The 6,000-nt window shown below is 32.5% G+C and overlaps 1 pseudogene; it reads right to left on the reverse strand.

The window, feature by feature from the left end:
* Positions 1–439: 439 nt before the first annotated feature.
* On the reverse strand, positions 440–1,360 carry LOC131747845 (proteasome subunit alpha type-3 pseudogene; annotated as a pseudogene).
* Between the last annotated feature and the right edge of the window lie 4,640 nt (positions 1,361–6,000).

Consider the following 6,000-nt stretch of genomic DNA (forward strand, 5'->3'; position numbering starts at 1 on the left):
TTTTGTTTTTATTTTTAAGCATAAAATGTGGGTATTTTTATTTCAACTTTACAGATCAATAAATTCTTTAAGTGACAGGATAGGGACTTTGTGAATCCTTAAATCCACTCCTCAAAGTAAAAAAAATAAAATAAAATTCTAAAGGTTAACAGTGGCTGATGACCAACAATCATCTCACTAAATACAAAACTGGGAAGTGGCATCAATTGCCTATGAAGTTGGTAGGTACTTTTTACACAATAGCCCAGCAGGATATAATCTTTAGGTTATAGATGAGTGAAGAAATGGAGTTTTGAATTAATCTGATTCCAAAGCATCTGTCTGCAGTATTTTAAATAAGGCATTTTACAACAGGCATAAAGCAACATCCTAATGCTGAATAAATATGTGCTCAGCTACCCCCACCAATTTTGTCAAGCAGATATTAACCAAACTTCAGTCATTACAAGGCAAAGATTTAATGAAAGTTGGTCAGTGGGTATGTATTAATCCAAAGGGCTAAATAGTTAAATAGAAGTAAATGAAGTAAATGTTACATGTTATCATCATCTGATTCATCTTCTTCCTTCAAAGATTCCTTGGCATATTTCTCTGCCTCTTCCCTTATACCTTTTGGAACAATTTCATGTCTTCCATTAGTTATTTCACCAACCCAGCTGAGCTCTAGTTCAAAAGCTTTATCCTTAACTTCATCATGTACTATGTAAATTATTTTTGCAACTTCTTTAACAACATCACTGCAGGTCATTTCTTTCATCTGAAGCTTTTCGATTTCTGTCTTTGCAGCTTGTCTGGCTTTTCCAATGGCACAGCCCCAATAACCATATGAAACACCCGATGGGTCAATCATGTAGAGTTGTGCACCATCATTCACACTGTAAGACCCTAACATGAAACTGCAGCCAAAAGGTCTAACAGCACTGTAGAGTGTATAGGCATGTACATACATGGCCACTCTGTCTGCAAGATGTTTTAGTGGAATGTTATATCCAAAGTTAGATCTAAAGTTGGAAGCCTCTTCTCGCACAATGTCTGCTAAAGAACGAGCATCTGCCAACAAACCTGCTACTGCCATTCCAACATGCCGATCAACATTAAAAAGTCGTTTGTTAGAACTTCTTCATAAAGTTTAGAAAGGACTAATTTTTCTACCCCAAAGACAACGCCATCTTTACATCTGATTCCAATAGCTACTATTTTCCACAGCCTTCATAGCATACTCAACTTGAAAAACTCTTCCATCAGGAGAGAATGTAGAGGCTGACAGGTCATACCCGGTGCCGATTGAGCTCATCGTGCTAAAAACCACTGGAACGCCTAGGTCTTCAGAGTCTAAGCGATTCCCCCTACACTGCAGCACGCAAATACAGCAGAAGCTTTTTTGTTTGATGTAATCTCACTTGTTTATTTTTGCTTTTGTCACCTTTGTTTTCAGGGTCTAATTCAAAAAATCATTGCCAAGACTTATGTTAAGCTTACACCTATGTTTTCTTTTAGCAGTTTTATGGTTTCAGGTCTTACATTGAAGTCATACATCCAATTTGATATGATTTTTGTGTATGGTATAAGATAGGTGTCCAGTTTCTTTCTTTTGTATGTAGCTGTCCAGTTTGCCAATACCACTTATTGAAGAGACTACCCTTTCCCCATTGCATATTCTTGGCTCCTTTGTCATAAATTAATTGACCACATATGCATGGGTTTCTTTGTGGAGTATCCTGTTTTATTGATCTGTGTGTTTGTTTTTATGTCAATGCCATATTATTTTGATTACTATAGATTTTGTAATATAGCTTGAAATCAGAAAGTGTGATACATACTGCTTTAATCTTTCTCATATTTGCTCTATTTGGAATCTTTTGTGGTTTCATAAACATTTTAGAATTGCTCTATTTCTGTGAAAAATGCCACTGAAAGTTTTAGAGATTGCATTGAATCCTTAGGTTACTTTGTGGAGTAGAAAATTTTCACAATATTAATTCTTCAAATCCATGAATATGAAATGTTTCCATTTATTTGTGCCATCCTCAATTTCTTTAATCAGTGTCTTATACTTTTACAGTTTTCAGTGTACAGATGTTTCACCGCCTTGGTTAAGTTTATTCCTAGGTATCTTATTCTTTTTGTTGCAATTGCAAATGGGATTATTTTCTTAATTTCTTTCCCTGATAGTTCATTCGTAGTGTATAGAAATTCAAGTGATCTTTCTGTATTGATTTTGCATCTTGCAATTTTACTGAATTCATTTATTATTTCTAAGTTTTTTGGTGGAATGTTTAGGGTTTTCAATATATAATGTCATGTGCAGATAGAGAAAGTTTTATTTCTTCCTTTCTGATTTAGATGACTTTTATTTTTATTTTTTTCTTGCCTAATTGCTCCAGCTAAGATTTCCAGTACTATGTTGAATAAAAGTTGTTAGAGTGGGTCACCTTGTCTTGTTATTGATACTAGAAGAAACACTTTCTGGTTTTCCCCCATTGAATATGATGCTGTGTGTGACCTTTGGGATTTTAAATTAAAGATCAGTCATGTTACAACTTTTTGTCTAGCACATACCAAATCCCAAACTCCCAGAAGTAAAGGAGGCATTATAAACCACATTGTTTATTCATTTTTTTAGGCACAGTGAACTACCCTAATTATTTAGGATACATTTTATGTTAGTGTAGGAAACTGTTTTCCAGTTAATTTTCCAGATACCAGCCAATGTTCAATCTAGCAAGCAAGTCTTTTTTTTTTTTTTTTTTTTTTTTTTTTTTCGGTATGCGGACCTCTCACTGTTGTGGCCTCTTCTGTTGCAGAGCACAGGCTCCAGATGTGCAGGCTCAGTGGCCATGGCTCACAGGCCCAGCCGCTCTGCAGCATGTGGGATCTTCCCGGACCAGGGCAGGAACCCGTGTCCTCTGCATTGGCAGGCGTACTCTCAACCACTGAGCCACCAGGGAAGCCCGCAAGCAAGTCTTTTTAAAGGATAGCAGTTTCAGGCATACCATTAACTTTTCCCACACATTGTTTAAAAGAATGAAGGCTGAAAAGTCAGTGAGCTTAGCAAACATATAAAAATGTTAGGAAAAAACAGCTAATTAAGCACATAAAGAAAAAAGAAACATTAGAATATACAGAAAAAGAAGAAAACAAATAAAAACAGAGGATCGATATGACAAACAGTTACTTCTTTGAAATAATAATATCGAAACATCTATAGCTAGAATGACAAAAAAATTAAAAATGTAATGGAACAAAAAACAAATATCTTGCTTAAAATAGGGGATATTATTAAAAATTCTATATACATGAGAAAGTTTAGCAGGAATTTATCATAAACTACTCTATGTCATATAATTGGAAATATAGATGAAATAGAAAATTTTCTAATAATATTACCATAAGGGAAACATAAATTGTGATTAGTTCCATAACTATTAATAACATTCAGTTGGTAATAAAAAAACCTTTCTTAAAAGCAACCCAGGCCAAGATGGCTTTAATAGTTAAATCTACCAAACATTTAAGAAAGAAATAGTACCAATCTTACCATAGGACAGTCTCATCCATGAAGGTAAATACAAAAGTTATAAATAAAATCTTATCAAAAGTGTGCAGTATAGGAAAGGGGTAATACAATAAAGCTAATTTTGGTTTATTTTAGGAATTAATAGTTGTTTTAACAAATGAAAATCACTCTATGTATTTTATCACATTAGTAGAAAAAAAGAGAAAAATAATGTGATCACTTCAACAAATACAGAAAATGCATTTGATAAAATCCGGCTCCTATTTATGATAAAAATTTATTTAAACTAGAAATAAAAGGGGTCTTTCTTAATCCAATATTAAGAGATATCTATTAATTAGCCTATAGCAAACAACACACCTAATGGTGAAATTAAAGATTTTGCACTGACATCTAGAATGAGTTAATGATACCCACTACCTCCACTTTTATCTAATATTGAGCTGAGAGTACCACCTATTGTGGTAATGTAAATATAAATAAATAAAAATGATAATATTTGGAAAGGAAAAAATAAAAACATCATTTTCATTTGGTATGCTTGTTTACATTGAAAATCCAAGAAAAATCAGGTAAATTATTGGAATTAAGATTTGATAATAATAAAATTGCTGATATACATACACATATACTTGTTTATAAACATACTGACAGAGGCTAAAGATAGATAAATGATAGCTAAATAGATGATAGATAGATAACTTGAAGGGGACAGAACATAGATCCAGTTATTGGGAGTGTGGTCAAGGGTAAGAGGAAGCCAAAAGCAAAATTCCATGAAAACAGTGATGATGATCTTTGATTCACTACTTTGTCCTTAATGTGTAGCACATTGTAGGCAGTCAATGTTTGTTGAATGAATGAATGCTCAGTGAATGAGATATGTAACCAAGATTCCTTATATGTGCCCCCATACGAGTTGCATTAGTCAGAGAGCCTGAAGTAAAGTTACAGATGGAGAGTAAATGGCTCCAGAGCTAAAGATTACAGGACAATAAAGACAGGAAACATAAATGGTCATTTTAAGAAAAATATCTTAAGTCAACTTGTATCCCTTAGAATTAATATTTAAAAATAAGGATAAGTAATACATTTTCCAATTATAATTTTATTTTGAAGATATTAACAATATTATTTCTTTATCATATGAATTCAGTTATTTTTTGTCAATCAATTCATCTATTTGGACTCTGCTTGCCAGTTGATTCGATTGAAATATAAAGAATTCATCTGAAATTTAACCACACTGACCAATCTAGACCGACAGTTTGATATTGTTTATGGACTCCTGGTTTTGACAAGAAATACTAAAATAATGTTAAAGAAGCTCGTACATTTTAAGAATAAAATATGATTTCTGTACCTTGGTCTTAAAGTGTCTGATTAAAGCTGGAAGTTAAAATATAAGTAAGAGAAAGTTGTTAAATTTAATTAGTAATTTTATTAATAAAATTATGGATGTGCTACCTGTGCCAAGATCTATTAGAGTTTGAGATTTCATAGGAATGTAAAAGTTAATATTCCCTTAAGGAACACAGTCCATAGGTAGAAGAAGTCACAGTCTGATGATGTTGTCATTAGTTATGTATCTAAGGAAAGGTCTTCATCTATGTTTAAACGTTTAAAAAATTAGAATTTAAAACATATTATGAGAAATTGTACTTTCCCCCCTCATTTGTATTATTATTTGAGTTTAAGGGTTGGTAGCAATTTAAAGGTTCCTTTAACAAGATAAATTTTGTTTGCCACATATGTCTCTATTTCATTTGAGACCTTATCAAAATTTAAAGTTGTTAAAATGAAATCGAGATTTGTAGTTGAAGAGTCACTAAAAACGTGCATCACACTTAGTACTAAAAATGATTCCCTTTACCTAATTTCATTACCAAAACCTTGAGAAATTGTAACTTTAGTTATTTACTGCTTGCATCTAGAAATTATATTTTAAATCATTAACTTAAATGTAAAGGGCAATATAAAATAATGCCTTTAAACCTATTACTAGAAAGAATTCTTCTCTTTTAGAGAAAATTTAGACTTTTTCATGCTAAGATTTGATTTAGAAAACAAGAAGATAAAGGTTAGTAAGCAGACTTTAGTTTAAAAAATTGGCAGGTTTTTCAGCTTGGATGTAAGCCAAGAGGCCAACAGCCATGTTCATCCTTGACTGAGCAAGTCATAGTACTCTAGCTTACAAGCTGATTGTACAACAGGGAAAGCAAGGCAGAATCACAGTTAATTAGAATTCCTACAGGCTTCATCAACAGGTCTGCAAAATACAGTAATTAAGCTATGGCTGTGAAAACATGTCACTTTGATGTTTTGGAGATGATGCAAACTAGCTTAAAATTACCCAGCTCAAAAATAATCACTTAAGAACTTCCTTAAAGTGACACATGGAATGTATATTTGACTACTGTGATTTTTTTTTTTTAATTACTTCAATAAAAGCCAAGGCTAATTTAATATCTCAGTAAAGAATA

Source organism: Kogia breviceps, chromosome X (assembly GCF_026419965.1).
Source record: "Kogia breviceps isolate mKogBre1 chromosome X, mKogBre1 haplotype 1, whole genome shotgun sequence".
Classification (NCBI taxonomy): Eukaryota; Metazoa; Chordata; class Mammalia; order Artiodactyla; family Physeteridae; genus Kogia; species Kogia breviceps.